The 18,200-nt window shown below is 41.0% G+C and overlaps 1 protein-coding gene across 1 annotated transcript in view; it reads right to left on the reverse strand.

The window, feature by feature from the left end:
• ZBTB20 (zinc finger and BTB domain containing 20) overlaps positions 1-18,200 on the reverse strand; it is a 617,628-nt gene that overhangs the window by 382,280 nt on the left and 217,148 nt on the right. The gene's annotated exons all lie outside the window — the stretch shown is intronic.

An 18,200-nucleotide genomic window follows, 5' to 3' on the forward strand; every position in this document is an offset into this window, starting at 1 on the left:
CTGCTGCTTCCACAACACTGAAACCTCCTTTACATTCCAGGCCAAAGGGTCTCCCCGGGTCATTTTGTACACACTGCTGCTTTAGGGACGTCTTCTGTGCAAACAAAAGGCTGATAACAGCCCAGGTAGGTGAACGTGCATTAGCTTTAATCTAGCTAACATGGGTAACAACAGCAGTGAAGCCATGGGGGCACAGGCTTCCGCACGGGCTAGCAACCTGAGTACAAGCCTGCCAGGAGCCCTGGGTATGTGCTCAGATTACTAGCTGAATCCCATGCTGCCCCATCTCTTCCATTATAGTTACCAGTGCTAGCGCCCTACCCAGTGTAGACATGCTCGTAGAGGTGAATTAATTCTGCAGTTATCTGAGCAGTGCTTGAAATAGGCAGGACAGCAGTGATACAGTTATAGTGAACTGGAGTTGTTCATATGAGTAAGTGAGTGACGTTGCCCACTAGTTGTGGGGCCAGTGAGAGATTAAGAGTCCTACTACAATTTACAGCTAAGGGAGATCTCCTTTGGCTCAATATGCAGAGGACACCGGAACTGAAGGGCCAGAATTCGTGTCCCACTCCACGGGTGCAGGAGTAGGAGAAGGATGTTTGTATATCAATGGCTTCTGTTGCAGTTGGCTAGAGGACTCTCCTCACAATATTACTCTCCATCAAGACTGCTCTGTGATCAAACCCCCATCTCATCCACTCTCTTTTCTACAAACATCTCCTGATCTTCTACTCCCCACTTCTACTCTCAGACTTTTCAATTCTTCTTTCTTATTTAAATTTTTTCCAATTGTTTTGTAGCCTTTCCAACACCCCTGCCTCAATTTTTATAAATTTTGTGCCAGTCCTAGAACTAGGGGATTGTCTTTTACAGAGCAACTGCATGTATATGATGTTCCAGGACCTGCATGTATACAGCAGACACTGTGGCTTTCCCCTAGGAAAACTGTCTGCATAAAATTAATGATCTACAGTGAACTGTGCCCACTCCTCTTTTATTTCTTGATGATGGTTATTAAGAGTTTGTTTCCTGGTGGGGCTTAATGGATTGTACTTTCCTAGTAACCTAAAGTTTACCAACTGATATTAATACTTGAAAAGTATGAGGAGAGGGCCTGGAACCTTGTTCATCATTTGCCCAACTCTCTAACCTCTCACTACTAGCCAAGGATTCTGAGAGGTATTGGGTTCTCTGCTTCTTGAAGTAAGGGATACAGTCTTCTAGTACTCAGAGCAGAGGACTAAGAGCCAGGATACCTGGGTTCTATTTTTAGCCATGCCATTGAGTCACTGTGTGGCCTTGCATAAGTCACTCCATCTCTGTGGACTTCACTTTTCCATTTATAAAATGGGGGTAATAATACCTCACATCTTTCTGAAGTGCTCTGACATCCTCAGATAAAAGGATCTGAAACAGGCCCACTGAAGTCAATGGCAGTGAAGAGCTCTCAGCACTGTACGGAACTGGTTCAGCAAGCATGTGTCATTCATTTTGACGGGACTACTCATGCTTAAAGTAAGGTATGTGCTTAAGTACCTTGCTGAATCAGGGCCTAGATCAGGCCTATTGACATATGGTAGTTGTATTAGCCAAGCATTTTCTGTCTCAGCTTGGGTTTTATGGCTGTATGAGTACGGATCAAAGCTCTATGCCCAAATCATTCATAGATTACAGGAAGCAAGTGTGATGAAGACTGGACGAGTGGGATAAGTTAATATGTCTGCAGACAACAGTAACTGTGTTCTTTAAAGGCCAGAATGTGAGCAACCAAGTTAGACAGCCCCATATCAAAACTGAGAAAAGGTAAGCAAGGGGAGAGAACTCGCTTCCCTCCTTGGTCCATCGTAGCCTAGACGCAGTGAACTTCCAGACATGCTCTTAGAGCCACCTGTCCCCCCAAATATTTCCTAGTGTACGTCGGGGAAGGTGAATTATGGAAGGAGAAATTGGAGTGACAGGATATGGGGGAGGCTGGGCTGGACAGTGATGCTTGGACTGGAAATAGGTAGGGGTAGTAGTTTTTTTTCCTTCCTTATTAAAGATCTAGATGTGTTATCTTGCTTGAGAATGTGTTTAGTTTTTAAAAAGTGTATTTCACAACTTTTTGGAATGTACAGTAAGCACAGAGAATAAACACAAATACATAAAAAGGCAGACACTGGTTTTAATAATAACAACACACTTTTCTCTTCTCTATCATCTGCCATCCAAAGTTCACAAAGTAGTGAAGCAGCATTAATTAGTAACTCCTCAGCTATCTACCCTGCTTTTGCAAATGGGGAAACAAGCACAAAGGTGAAATGCCTTGCCCAAGATTACACAGCAAGTCAATGACAGAGCCAGTATTCAAAGCAGATGTCCTGCCTCAGTGCTGTTCTTTAGCCACATCCTCATCTTCCCTCTTAGCAGTGGTTGCTTTCAAACATGTAAATGCCCTTTCTGCATAATGTAACATAAAAGTAACTTTGAAAACCTAGCCCTTTGTGTTGGACTCTAAGTCCACTTCATCACTAAATCTTCTCTGATCAGTTTGGGAAACAGCATTTCTTTGCGTTGTAGAATCTAAAATGGAAGCTGCACCTGTTAGTTCTGTGGCACACCAGGGCTTTCTATTCAGTCATCTGCTTTTTTACATATATTTGCTACCTTTTGGGTAAGTAAGAAGGCAGTAAGTATGTTTTATCACCTTACTGCTGAAGGTTATCATTTACACTGTAGTCAAAAATACCAGGACAGCCTCTGCATTTTTGACTAGGGGGAGGGGGTGGGAGGGAGATTGGGGTGAAACTCAATTACTTCCAGCAAAACTCAACATGCAAGTGCACTACATGGAGACAAGGCATCTTCTTATTGATGGTGCTCTTCTTGATCAGTATATTGTAAATAGGTATAGATAAAAAAATCTGCCACTCTGGACTGAAAGAAGATTGGTCCAGACATTTTAATGTGATTGTTAGTCTTGAACTAATGCCTGCAATTCATATCATTCAAGTATCATAGTGCCACCCTAGGAATATTCCCAAACTTCGCCTGTTTTTTCCAGGAAGGGTGGACCAATGACTGATTCATACTTTCATTATATCACAATTGTGCTTTTGTTTGGCATCCTCATGTCTGTTGCAAGTCACTTGCAGATGGTCCAGAAGCCACAGAACACGCTGTACTTCATTCTCATCCCAGCCAGCACTATTTTATGCAATCTTTCCAGTCTACACAAGGTACAGCTATGTTTTCTACTGGATCTTACTTTTGACATTCAAGCCTTTCCAAGGGCTTGCTCTATTTTAACATGAGGTGTTAAATTCCTTGTCACCACTCAGGAAAAAAAAACTTTGGGTGTCACTGTGGACAGCATAATAAAAATTGCTCCATGTGCAGTGGCAGTCGAAAAATGAAACAATATTAGGATTTATAAGGAAGGGGATGAAAATAGTTTTGGGAATATTGTAATGCCATTATATAACTCAGTGTTATGGCATCATCTGGGATAGTCTGTCACCCAATCTCAGAAAGGATAGAGCAGAAATAAAAGAGGTTTAGAGACAGGTGATAATAATGATTAGAGGACTGGAGACACATCCACCTGAAGAGAAGCTGAAAAGATTGGGATTGCTTCAATTGAGTGAGGAGAGGAAAAGGAGGATACATGGTACAGATGATATGAAAATATAAGCATAGAGAAATTATATAAATCAGGCGCTGCAATTTACCCTTTCACATAATTCAGTAACAAGAAGACATTCACTGAAATTAAAAGTTACAGAATTTAAAACTTAGAAAGAATACACACACACACACACACACAAATAACCTATGGAATTCATTGTCACAAGGCATAAGAAAGGCCAAGAATTTACTAAGATTAAAAAAAAGGAGTGGTCTGCTCCATGCTGACTGGCTATTTGCTCCAACTCTCCCACTTTCGCTCCTAGTCCTCCCTCCTCACAGTCTCTTCACCTAAGTTTCACTCCACACCTACTCCTCTCATCCTCTTCTCCCCGTCTCTGTCCCCCTTATCCACCCTTCCCTTTTCTTTCTGTTTAGTTGACCCCTTTCTATAAGTAAACACCACCCGCACCATCCCCAAAGAATCATGGAACTAAACATGACATTTGCTGCCATCACATAGGTCACTCTGCCTATGTGTTATACCCCTTCTCCTGCCCTATGTCTGTCTTATCTATTTAGACTGTAAGCTCTTCAGGGCAGAAACTGTCTGCTTCTCTGTGTTTGTTCAGTGCTGAGCACAGTGGGGCCTCAATATTTGTTGGCCCTTATGCACTATGGTAATAAACATGTTAAATAATAGAATAAGAAATACAAAAATAATTAGACATTCATATGGATAAACAGAACACCCACAATGACATTACAATACAGTATACATATAGGGACTGTAAACCCTCATGGTTTCAGGGCAGAAGCCAATCTCTAATTGATAACTGTTCAGCAGAAACTTCTCCTATGGGCAGGTTATCCAACAACTGTTCATTATGGGAGATTCTAGCACTCTTTTCTGAAGCGTGTGATGCTGTCTACTGGGGTGCTCATCGGGAAGCTTCAAGGGAGCTGGTATTTTATCATTATGTGACAAACCTGCAGGTGGGCCATAAGGTGCACATGCGCTCACCAGCCAGCCAGCCAGCTGTCAGTTTGCTCAGCTCAGTGCCCAGCGATCCCTTCAGGTGGCCAGTCTGCTGGCATTTACAGAAAGGAGCACAAAGGCCTGCTTCCTGTAAAACCAACAGGGACATGGGGGCATTCCAGGGTATTCAGGGATACATGCCACCTCTATTTACTCATTCAAAATGCGACTGTTTTGATCATTCACAATAATGCAGAGTATGGTGTGAGCATGGGGAGAGTCACTGAAGGGTTTGTTTGGTTTTTTGGTGGCAAAATATTTCACAGGCTTGGCAAAAATTGCTAAAGATGATTCTGTCCATGTAGACATAAATTCAAAAATATGTTCTCGCATATTTGTATGTGCTCACATACACAGTGTATAGTGTGGGCATTATGATGCCGATCCTAGGCACAGATACCAACAGCACTATTTTTCTCGACATAGATCATGTATATGATGACCAAGACAAGACTGATGATTATACGTTAAGGCTGAGTTACTTTTGACCACATTTAGAACTTCCTGGCCTTATCGCTGTTATGAAATGGAATTTATATATCAAACTAACAAAACAAAACGAGTCAGACCCAGGCATGTCCTGGTTACTGCTGAAGTGGGGAATCTTTCAGAGCCACTCAAAAAGATCTATACATAGTCAAAGCTCTATAGACACAGTAGAACCTCAGAGTTATGAACACCTCAGTAATGGGGTTGCCGATTTTGGTTGAATATATTCCTGGAGGTTCCATCACATGACATAATCTTTCATTAAAGATTAATCTTTATTTCCTGGAGACTCCAGGACAATCCTGGACGGTTGGCAACCCTACTCAGGAATGGAGGTTGGTTGTAACTGAACAAAATGTTATGGTTGTTCTTTCAAAAGTTTACAACTGAACATTGACTTAATACAGCTTTGAAACTTTACTATGCAGAAGAAAAATGCTGCTCTTAACCATCTTAATTGAAATGAAACAAGCACAGAAACAGTTTCCTTACCTTGTCAATATTTTTAAACTTTCCCTGTATTTGTTTAGTAGTGTATGTTTAACACAGTACTGTACTGTATTTGCTTCTTTTTTTTTTTTTGGTCTCTGCTGCCTGTGAACTTCCGGTTCCAAATCAGGTGTGTGGTTGACCGGTCAGTTCGTAACTCTGGTATTTGTAACTCTGGGGGCTGTATTTCCCAAATAAAATTAGATAGCCCTAGATGTAGACACATAGGGAGCTAATGATTCTTCCCCGTTTTATTCCCAATGAAGGCAGTTTAGTTATTTACAGGCATTTCTATGGGAACTGTGTTCATTTAACTAAGAGTAGAATTAGGCCCATTCAGTTTGTACTGAAGTATTTTTTTTAAACATAGACATATCAGTGCTGATACAAAGCACACACAACAGCCTTTGATGACCCTTCTGCTTCCCTAATGTTTGCAGCAAACATAGCATTGAAACCAAATTTCCAATTCCCTTGGAAATAGTACAGTATTCCAGTAAACAACAGCTCAATCTAAATCTCAGGAAGAAACATACAAATTAATACACACACTCATACCTGTGCGAGCCTATAACATCAGCCTTTGTATGTTTTTTTTAAATGTACTTTGTAATGATGCATTTTTTTCTGTTTCTAGTGCTTGGGAATGCCAAGAATTTAGGAAGAGAGCCATAGCTTAACAGAGCAATTATTTGCCAGTAAATACTCCATTTGCTTGTTCTGTGATTTTTCTTCTCCTAACTCGCACATTCAATAATCCGTCCCTTGCTGCGTCACAAGGACAAAAAGTCTTTTCTCCAAAGCAAAACACGTTCACCAATCATTCTCCAACAACTATGCCAAGCCTCAGTTAGCAAAAGGCTATTTTGTAGCTTTAATTAAGAACTTTCCCCTACTGATCATTTTTCTATAACCTTACACCTCCAGCCCAAGACTCTGGAAGGCAGTGACTCAGTCTGTGGGGATCAGATGCCATTTATAAAACACTTTCAACCACATTCACCCAGCATACAAGATTCATGACAACTCAGCTGAACTACTGCTTTGGGTCCAGTTTGTATTCAGGTGGGGCACATATGTTCCTCCATGCACTAGAGAAGAGCTCATTCGGACCAAGACACCAAGAACATTTTCTTTGTGAGCCTCCATTTTAACCAGACTGCAAAAATGTACTCCAACATTGTTAAAAATTTAAAGTTAATTCTCAAAATGAGGAGTCATTACTTTTGGTACATAGCAGCTTTTATGGCCTATTACATCAGTAATCCACTTACTAAAGAACCCCTTTGAAAAAAACCAAGGAAATGCCCCCACAAAAACTGTTGTAGTAACTGTAAGGGCTAAATATTCATATGCACCCATGCTTTGAAAAAACTAAGCATTTGGGCGTACACACTGAGTCTCAGTCTCTTTGTCAACGATTTAGGTACACAATCTATTTTTGAAGAGGGTGTAAATCTGTGCAAGCAGCATTCACACAACTAGATTAACACCTTGCAATAATGGGTAAAGTGGGTATAGTAAGAAATCTAGATGTGCAATTTGTATTTCCTTAGAAATGTCATATAGCCAAGTGCCATTCTGCTCAGTTAAGAGGAGAGTGACAAACGGTATATTTGGGAAAAATAAGTAAAATACAGCAAGAGTGACTTGAATTACCCATATTAATTGCTAAAGGCAGATCTAGGGTCTGGAGCCAGAAGCAGGAATATCTTTACAAGGTTCAAGGAACAATGATCCAGTGTGACCCATAGCACACTGATACATCCATCTGGTCCTTTCAAAGTAACATATCTAGATAGGTGTATGACAAAGAGCCCAATTTGGATCACTCAGATTGTATCTTAGGGCAAAACATGGCCCTGTTTTCAAAGTCACTTTGGGTCTGGTTCTTACTTAGATGAGTAAGAGCAACTTGTGTGACCAAAGTTGCCAATTAAGGCCTTATATTTCCTACTCTTTTGATACACAGCTGTATTTGGAAGTTCTGCACATGTTTCCTATGATATGGTCCGATTCTAGGAACTATGGAATTAACCTATTTTGATATCACTCAACTCAAAATGATAAAATATGCCAGACCACGACAATAATTCCTTATGAATAAATATAGAATTTAAAGCATCATGATTTGGATGTATGAACTGAATCAAAGTTATTAATCTTCCCTAATGAAATGTATTGATTTCATGTTTTGCACTATATATATCAGCTGCTTAAAAGCAGACAAGATATTAGGAGTTCTTTAACTTGCGTCAATACACCTATCAGCCAATGTGAAATATAGCAAAAAAGGAGTAGGTAGATCCTTGAACCTTGTAAGGGTACTGGGCATCTTCTGCACATACAATGCCTTCTATGTAAGAAATATTAGACAAAGAACTGAGAGGAAGTGTGGCATATCTCAATGGCAAGAGTAAACATCAGGCTATATGATCATAATTAGGCTATAAGAAAGTTGTGACATTTTGATTGAAAAGTTGTGGTTAGTTTGCTAAAGTTGTGGCTCAAGGCATGCAGCCTACCTTCCAAAGCAGGGCAGCAGTGCAGAACAGATACCATGTGTCCCATCTGGCTCTAAAAGGCGAACATGAAGGAGGGGTGGCCAAGCCAAATTTGAGAGAACGGCATTGTGATCTGGTGCACAGGGTCGCAAGACCTCTAAAAGTTTTGACAACTACAAAACGTTGTGGCTTGTGTTAAAAAGTTGCGGGTTCTGCAACAAAATTGCTACTTGTGATTTTCTTACAGCCTTAAATTATAATGGCCTCATCTGGCCTTCAAATCTATAACTTTGAAAATTCCTCTTGAAATTAGTTCATAGGAGATGTCTCATTGATAGGTTAACTAGCTATGCAAGCATCAGCAGAACAAGACAGGTAGATTTTCAGCATTCACGTAGGTCCATTCATGCTTCCATTGAAGACAACAGCAAAACTCTTACTGATGTCAAAGATGAGGGCCCTTTATGAGGGCAAAGCCTTTGAAAAATAGAGTCATTTTTAGCTAAGAACATTTTGGTATATTAATTGCATATTAAACAGTCATAAATTTTCCCCAAGGGTCTCACACATGCAATGAAATTTAGGATTAAATCTGACTTTGATGTCCAGTGTGCAAGACCTATGATTTAAGGGCCAGTAGATCAGCCTTAAGGGATGCTCTCAGGTCAAATTTTCTTCAGTATTTCAGTTGTGTAGAAATAGACTTTTATAACATTTAAAACCAATAAAAATGTTTCCATCGTTTCATAAAATTTCTCTGAAACAAATAAACCGATTATCATTCAGTGAGTGTAACACAAACAGTCCAGTGTTGTGCTAGTGCTTAGATAAATACCCTGGTGGCAAGTGTTTCCAGAGTGTACCATTACGAAAAGTCAAATGGTGCTATTGCAGGTGGTCACCTTAGTGCTATTCACCGGGATATGTATTATCAGCTGTGATGCAGATTTCTTTAAATACTGAGCATATCATCACTACAGTCCATTCTGCCTGAATCTCTCTGAATAAGAATAATTAAGTGTAGTTGTTGTCAACAGTTTATTTCCACACAAGGAAACAAAAATGTCACATGATGTCAAAATATCACAAGTAGTACCATGGACATCTGGACCTATCTGAGCTTCAGTTTCCCTCACTGTAAAATGATAATAATTTAACCTTCCTTTGAGCTCTACAGATTAAAAGTGCTCTGTAAGTGCTAAGTACTATTAATATGAAGGATATATGAGAATCTGAAAGTGAAACTTTCAACTATAAACAAAAATGAAACTGACAAGTTTGTTTCCATGGTCCAAACTTAGAAGGAAAATAAAAAGTACAAAGAATGGAAAGTAAAGTAGGATTTTTTTAAAATTTACTTTACATAATCAAAAGCAAACTGTCAGAAAAGAAATCTGTTTCTGAAAAAAACATTTTCAACATAATAATGTTCCTTTAATGCAAGAGTTTCTTAACTTTTTTTGACTTAAACTAAACATTTAACATTAATGTACTTGTTTTTCTTTTCACAAGACAGCTTTGTAAAAAAGAGTTGACACACTTAATAGGGACAACTGTTTAAACGGGAATTTACTGGATCAAGTCAACACACAACAAATTCTTACTTATCCATTGCAACTCACGTAAAATTACATTCTTCTCAACAGAGACTGCATAGCAAAAATGGATATTTGGTTTGCTTAAAAGGTGTCCCCATTAACTGTTTTTTTAACACTGTAAGCAATCAGACAGTAGAGCCAGACACTGTCCTCAGGTAACCTCATGCAGCTGCCGTTAGTGCAAAACACTGTCGTTTCTCAGACTGCATACACTCTGATCTGCTTAGTTCTCTCACATTCATCTCCCGAGGGATGACAGCAAAGTGCGCAAGTCCCCCCTTCCCACATGGACTGGGGAACAAGTGTTGACGTGGCATGATGTCTTATCAGCAGTGATGAACCTGGCTTGCTTAAACATACATGTTTTTGGAGGGTTCCCTTCCAAATTTGTCTGAAATAAAAGGGGCACCTTGTCCCGGTTATGTCCCTTCTAGGTTTTGCCTGTATTTTTTCTCATTAGAAGCTCTTACCACACATATTTGTTTTCAGTTTGAAATTTATACTTATTTTCAGAAGTTGGAGAGACACTCTGAAGTCATGTCTGGTAAGAAAATGGATCTTTCTCAAAATGTCTCAATGCTTTTTTTTATACCACAGAATCTTGCTCTTCCCCACTGAATTAGCTATTAGCATCTATCTATCTAAGCTATAATAGCATAGTTATCGCCCTGGTATCAACCACATTTGAGCATCCCTAACCACAACAAGTAAGCTGCACTCAGAATACAGAGCAATTAAACTTTAGTAAAATGTAAGAGGTGGGGGGAAAGGTGTAATTACATAGACATTGCAGTTCAAATTCATCCTTGGTGTAACTTGACTGATGTCACTGGAGTTAAATGAGGGATGAATATGGCCCAGGTGGCCCAAATCAGTTGGCAAATCCTGAGGTCCTTATCCAGGCATATTCCTATTGAAGTCAATGAGCCAGTTTCTGTCTGTTACATTGTAAAACTAGGGGAACTCCACTAAAATCAATAGAGTTAACTCCATATATATGCTGGTGTGACAGATCAAATTCTGGTCCACTGGGGGTTTTGCCTGGATGCGGATGACTATAAAAAAAGTAAGGCAGTTAGGATTTCAGACAGAGAATTTGAAATTAGAAGCTATCTGAAAATGACTTGGCCTCCACTCCTGCAACCTGTTTTGGAAGTCAGTGGGACTCTGCCTGAGCACAGAGTTCTACTCAAGCAGAACAAGTTGCAGGACTCAGCCTTAGAGAACAAAGTTAAATGCTATCAGTACTAACCACGGGCGTGAAACAAAAACAACTTCAAATGCTGATGTTTTCCAAAATCTGGATCTAAATTCTGCAGCCCAAACTCAACTCTAATAATCAATGAAGAAGAAAGCAAATATTAGCACCCATTCAGACCGGGGTAATTGGAAGAATGCACAAAGTTAGCAACCTTGGGTTTTTATTCTCTTGGGTTTCAGATGCCATAATTCACCAATTGTAGAGAAATGTCGTGCTTAATGTTGCTAAAGTGTACAGAACAAATGAACGGGGGGGTGGGGGGGTGAAGTACCAGGACAGCCAAGGACAAGAAGTAGAGGATCAGGGAGGAAACTGTGCTTCCCAGTCTCAGGATGGGGCCTAACTGGCACATAAGCTTTTTGCTAGCTCTCTTCACAGAGCTAAATTTCTCCCTAAATTAAAAAAAATATATATATTTTTCTGTACATATGCAACAACATATTATTCAGAATGTGGCAATAGGGCATAGCTTGGATCAGGTGGGGAGGTGTAACATGCAAAGAGTGTTAGAAAGTGAAGAAGGAAGATATGGCATGAATGATTAGTGGCTGCATCCCATAATTGCATATGCACAGACTTTCACGGTTATGAGGGTTTGGTTTTTTTCAAAGACAGAAGAATTATTCTATGGAAATTATAATACATTTTCTGGATGTTAAGTAGGCTCCAGTGATACACATTGTCAATCATCACTATTTCCTAACTGAGTTTTTAATTTATTAATAAAATATACATCTTCAGGTGTTCTTCATGCAGGATATCCTTGCAAATCTGGCATGAAAATCTAACACTATAGGCAAAAGTGTGATAGCCTGTCCCAGTATTAATATAACATATAGTTTACTTGCCCATCAGACATAATTGCTTGCCCTGGGTGAATGGGCAATAGAATTTTCAAGGCTTCAGTACATATGCACAGATACAGCTCTGTCCCTCTGTTGTGCCCAGGGCATATATGATCAGTTTCTTTAATTAAGGCACCAATAAACCAGTGAATAATCAATAAGACAGATAGATCACAGCTTAGGAGCCACTGCTTTTTGCAGTGGAAGGGAATGAAGGAGCAAGAAATCTGCTTCATTGTCCAAACTACTTGCCAGACTGCAAGACCACTTGCTGCAGCATTATCCCTCTTCAGACATGTGGGGATCGTGCTGACCCTTTTATGTGGACTCCCATCTTATGCTGTCAAACTTCACTGCCCAAAAAAAGACTTCCAGAGAACAGAAACTTTTGATTTTACATGGTGCTTTCACCAGAGAAAGGAGAAGCTTCAAAACATCTCTGTAACATCGGATGTGTGAAGTTGGTTTATTGTGTTTTGTTTTTAAACAGATTAAAAACCCTCTCTGGCTTAATTGCTCTTAACATTTTATTCACCCCATTATTAACTTAACCAGACAAAAGAAAAAATCAGCTTGACTTTTTTGACAGCAAAGTCAAGCCAACTGGAAAATTCAACTCCTACAAGAAATGTGGAAAGGGAAAACTCTGGTTTACAACACTGTGTAGGGAAATGTTTTCAAATGCAGCCCCAGCTCCATGGAAGTAGAATCTCTATTCTGCCTTCCCTACCACCTCACACACACACACACACACACACACACAGAGTCAGGTATCCTTTGTTATACTTTAGAGACCGCGCACATCTGCAACAAGGTGAGTGAGTGATATTAGGTTAGGGGCCTGACTGTTATTCTTTTAAGATTATTTTGCCCTCTGTAGTACCTTTTGACAGAAGCTCTCACAGTATTTAGCAAAGATGGATAAGTATTATTTTACAGATGGGGACAACTGACAAACAGAGAGTATAGCCCAGGATTACAAATCAACAGCTGGGAATAGAATTAAGACTCCCAGTTTCCTGCTCCCTGTTGTCCCAGTCCAATCTTGACTCGCAGTCTCCCATTCCCTGTCATCCTAGCACTCTGTCCTGCCTCCCTAAGCTCCTCCTGTGTGGCCCTAAGCTCTCGCCTGTCTCCTAGTCCCCCATACCATCACCCAGTCCTCTCCAGACTCACAGTCCCTCATTCCCTGTCATCCCAACCCCCTCCTGCCTCCTAGTCCTCCACTCCCTGTTGTCCTGGCCCTCTCCAGACTCCCAGTTCTCTGTTGTAACCACCAGGCAATACTTTTTTATCTTTTAATTAAAAGCTGGAATTCAAAGAGGTGGAATCTGCTCTCCTAGGACATGGATTCCTAGTGCAAGTTAACAGCCTACTGCCCCAAATATGTTCATTTCTTTTAAAGGGTACCTGAGAATGAACCTCCTTCCGCCTTTCACCGTGTTTCATTCACAATGCTTGGCACTGCAGTTTGAGGAATATAATGGTAGATGCCCTTTACATATGGTTTTGAGGGAATTAGGCCAAAGCCATAACCTCAGACACTACTGTATAGACAAAAAAAGAGAAAATAAATGGGGAGACAGATGATCTTTCATAACAAGCTTCCATTTTAGTTTTAGATCGACTTAGTCATGTTTTTCCATTGGCTGTCTGGATTCTCTCTAGTCCCTTCGACAATGGGTTTCATGGAGTCTTGCATACACAAACTTTTGATAATTTTTCAAATTAACTGCCAGTATCCTAGGCACCCACCACTGGGTCTTGCTAAGTGCTGTTCTAAGTCAGGAGGAATGGCAGATAAATGTCACTCTCCCCTCATGTTTTCTTAAGGCCAAATCTGAGTCCCAGTGACATCAATTAGAGCTTGGCTATTTATTTCATAGAATCATAGAATATCAGGGTTGGAAGGGACCTCAGGAGGTCACCTAATCCAACCCCCTGCTCAAAGCAGGACCAATCCCCAACTAAATCATTCCAGCCAGGGCTTTGTCAAGCCTGACCTTAAAAACTTCTAAGGAGATTCCACCACCTCCCTAGGTAACCCATTCCAGTGCTTCACCACCCTCCTAGTGAAAAAGTTTTTCCTAATACCCAACCTAAACCTCCCCCACTGCAACTTGAGACCATTACTCCTCGTTCTGTCATCTGCTACCACTGAGAACAGGCTAGATCCATCCTCTTTGGAACCCCCTTTCAGATAGTTGAAAGCAGCTATCAAATCCCCCCTCATTCTTCTCTTCTGTAGACTAAACAATCCCAGTTCCCTCAGCCTCTCCTCATAAGTCATGTGTTCCAGTCCCCTAATCATTTTTGTTGCCCTGCGCTGGACTCTTTCCAATTTTTTCACATCCTTCTTGTAGTGTGGAGCCCAAAACTGGACACAGTACTCCAGATGAGGCCTCACCCATGTTGAATAGAGGGGAATGATCACGTCCCTCGATCTGCTGGGAATGCCCCTACTTATACAGCCCAAAATGCTATTGGCCTTCTTGGCTACAAGGGTACACTGTTGATTTATATCCAACTTCTCGTTCACTGTAACCCCTAGGGCCTTTTGTGCAGAACTGCTGCCTAGCCATTCAGTCCCTAGTCTGTAGCGGTGCATGGGATTCTTCCGTCCTAAGTGCAGGACTCTGCACTTGTCCTTGTTGAACCTCCTCAGATTTCTTTTGGCCCAATCCTCTCATTTGTCTAGGTCCCTCTGTATCGTATCCCTACCCTCCAGCGTATCTACCACTCCTCCCAGTTTAGTGTCATCTGCAAACTTGCTGAGGGTGCAGTCCACACCATCCTCCAGATCATTAATAAAGATATTGAACAAAACCAGGCCGAGTACTGACCCTTGGGGCACTTCACTTGATACTGGCTGCCAACTAGACATGGAGCCATTGATCACTACCCGTTGAGCCTGACGATCTAGCCAGCTTTCCATCCACCTTATAGTCCATTCATCCAGCCCATACTTCTTTAACTTGCTGGCAAGAATACTGTGGGAGACCGTGTCAAAAGCTTTGCTAAACTCAAGGAACAATACATCCACTGCTTTCCCCTCATCCACAGAGCCTCTTATCTCATCATAGGAGGCAATTAGATTAGTCAGGCATGACTTGCCCTTGGTGAATCCATGGTGACTATTCCTGATCACTTTCCTCTCCTCTAAGTGCTTCAGAATTGATTCCTTGAGGACCTGCTCCATGATTTTTCCAGGGACTGAGGTGAGGCTGACTGGCCTGTAGTTCCCAGGATCCTCCTCCTTCCCTTTTTTAAAAATGGGCACTACATTAGCCTTTTTCCAGTCGTCCGGGACTAAGTCATCAATGGGACTAAGATTTGGCCCTTACTTTATTTAGTCATCATTACCTCCCTTCTCTGACAATTAAGGTGTTAGCTTTCCAGACAGGTTAAGTTAGTTCTCCTACAGATAGAAGAATGGTCAGATGAAACAACAACAGGGTGGAAACAATCTTTAGAAAAGTCAATGTGTTTGTGTTGGTATAAGTCTAAATGGGATGCAAGGAGAGGCAGAAGCTTGCATATGATTGTGCTGAAGACAAATAGTAAAAATAGGGAACATTTACTTGATATTTAGAGGAGGAATCTCCCCACCCCAGAGTCAGACCCAGAGAAATATGTATTAAAGGCAAGGTGCAGTTGTAATAGCCAAATTTATAAAAGAGGGATGGGATTGTCAAAAGCACTCAGTGTTGGCCTAACTTTGCTCCACTGAAGTAATGGTAAAACTCCTACTGACTTCAATCAGAGCAGAGCTAGACCAACACTGAGTGTTTGTAAAAATTCCGCCTGCGGTGATTTCTTTAGAGCAGTGCCCCCCTTCTGGCTCCCTCAGCTTTTATTTCTTTTGTTGTCGTTGTTTGTTTTGTTTTTTGTTACTAGAAAAGTGTGGCTGATTGGAGGAAAACACTAGGGGACTATAAACATCTTCTGGAGTAGCTCATAGCTACCAAGGGAAAGAAAGGCCAATGAAGAATGATGCTTTTATGCCTTACCTTCTCAAGTTCGTGCTTTGGAAAGGCTTTAATATGCCAATACATTGTTTGGCTCTGTGTTACTGGACAGAGCTAGAAGAGGACAGGCATTGAATGTAGGTGGTGCCAAGAACCCAGTCCTTGAATTCTCTGACTTTAACAAGCATTGTGGGCACTCAGCCTCTGTCAGAACCATACTCTGTCCTGCTATGAATGAGAGAGAGCAATTCAGGAACCTCACCACACTCCAACTCCTGAAGGCTGACTGCACTGCTTTCAAGGCACATCGAAGGACCTGGGATTTGCCTAGGTACTCTTGACCTCTCCCTTCCCAGAGTACAACACAATACCATGCTGTCAAATGCTTGGCCTGTTATTGACCTTGTATTTCATAACACACCATGCCGACAAATCACTTGGGAATGAGATCAACACAAATATGTAAGGTGCGCCGCCTACAATACTCTCAGAAAGGAGTTGGAGAGGGAAGCAGATGAGTAAATGCCCTTACTGTACATTTGATGGGAGCTATATGGTCAATAGCCCACATTAGATTGTAAACTTAAAACAATATATTATACTTAAACAGGATCTTTCATTCTGAAAGAGCCCAAAGTGCTATACATACACGCAGAACTACTAGATATGCAACCACCTCTGTGGTAAAACATCAAGCTGAGAGATGAATGGAGCGCAGCATACTGCACAACAGTAGAGAAGGGGAAAGTTGTGGCTGCATACACCAAAGTAGACTCCTCCTCTTCCCAAACTGCCCCAGTCTCTTTTATATGAGGACCCCGACCTAACAGGACCTCAGTTTTAAGGACTCATCTGGAAAACCACTGAAGTAAATTGCATGAACTTCAATTTACCTTTCACAGAAGTATAAAGAGATGAATGGCTGTTGGAATTTGGCCCTGGACTACACAGAATCAAGGAGTTTCAATCTTGAAGCTTACACCACTAAACAACCCTTCAGCAAACCTGTCTGATGTAGTTTTTCTTTATACTAAGGGATAAATATTCAACATGATAATTTAGCAATTGTATTGATGCATTGAAAATGTACCATAATTCTCTAGCTACCATAATTTACAACAATGAAGGGTGTATCATACACAAGACATTTTCTAGCTGACATTCAAATCCATCTCTGCAGTACACTCTCCTCTGGAGTCGGGCCATGGAATGAAATGCTATGGAAAAACAAAATAAACCAAAACCCTGCTGTGGAAACAGGACAAATCTAGTTTCACATCCCCTGCAGAGAGAGAAACAAGACGGAAGTAAAAGGCACCAAATGGAACTCACAAAGCTTCAGTATGATCTCAGCCTCCACATTCTGGCAAAGACCACAACCTAATTGAGAACTGCTCTCTCATTCTATTATGGGTACAAAACTGTAGTGTCTATGAGCAAAATCCACTTACCCTGAGCAAGTCTTGATTAAAGGAAAATTGGGGGGGAGAGGAGGGGAGACCAAGAGGGGGATGATGGAATTCTCTCTCTAAGGTCTCTTAGCACCACACATCAACTCTATCCCTGCTACTGCAGCACAGGGACTGTAGAAGTCTCCACATAACTCACCTTCTAAAGGCTCTATATCCTACCTGAGTGTGCAGTGGAATTGCTCCATCTATCAGATCCACATGTTCTTGGGGGAGGTTTTAGACCTATATCTAAACCAGATCATAATCATTCTGGGTTCATTTCCTCATGAGCAACATCTCCAGTAGTCTTATTACATCTCCTCAATTGCTCTTGAACTACCCTCAGTTGAACTAGGTTTTTTGGTGGTGGCTATTAAGCAGGCAAGAACCCAGCTTGACACTTGCAGATGCCAAGATGAGTTGGTGGCACTGGCAGTTAGACAGAGCATCTTTATATGTGTAAAGTGAGCATGTTTGTTTGGGAGTCACTGAGAGAAACAATGCCAAAGCTCAGTTTCTGATTAGACTGCACTTTAACCAGGACTTTTGTCTGGAAATTTCAAAAAGAATAAGCCGATCCAGGACATACAAGCAAATAAGCAATGCAAAAAGCCAGGTGTGCTATGTATTTATTGCTAGATTTATGCCCTCAAAATGGGGTGGATTCTGCATGTGTTGAAACTAAGGGAAATGTGTAGATGGAGAAAGAGAAAGATATACCCCTGAGCACCTGGCATCCCTATTCTGTATCCTGGTCACTGCCACTTGACCTTTAGTTGCACCCACAATGGAGAAGTAACTAGTTATTTGGGAAATGATTCCTGTGCACTCAGGTGTTTATATATATATATGCAGAGTATGAGGGGTACATGACCGGCTTAAGGAGACTCATCCTTGGCCATCCAAACACTTTTGCCCCTATGGACAAAACTGGGGTGAATATGATG

The sequence above is a fragment of the Natator depressus genome, chromosome 1, assembly GCF_965152275.1.
Source record: "Natator depressus isolate rNatDep1 chromosome 1, rNatDep2.hap1, whole genome shotgun sequence".
Taxonomy (NCBI): Eukaryota; Metazoa; Chordata; order Testudines; family Cheloniidae; genus Natator; species Natator depressus.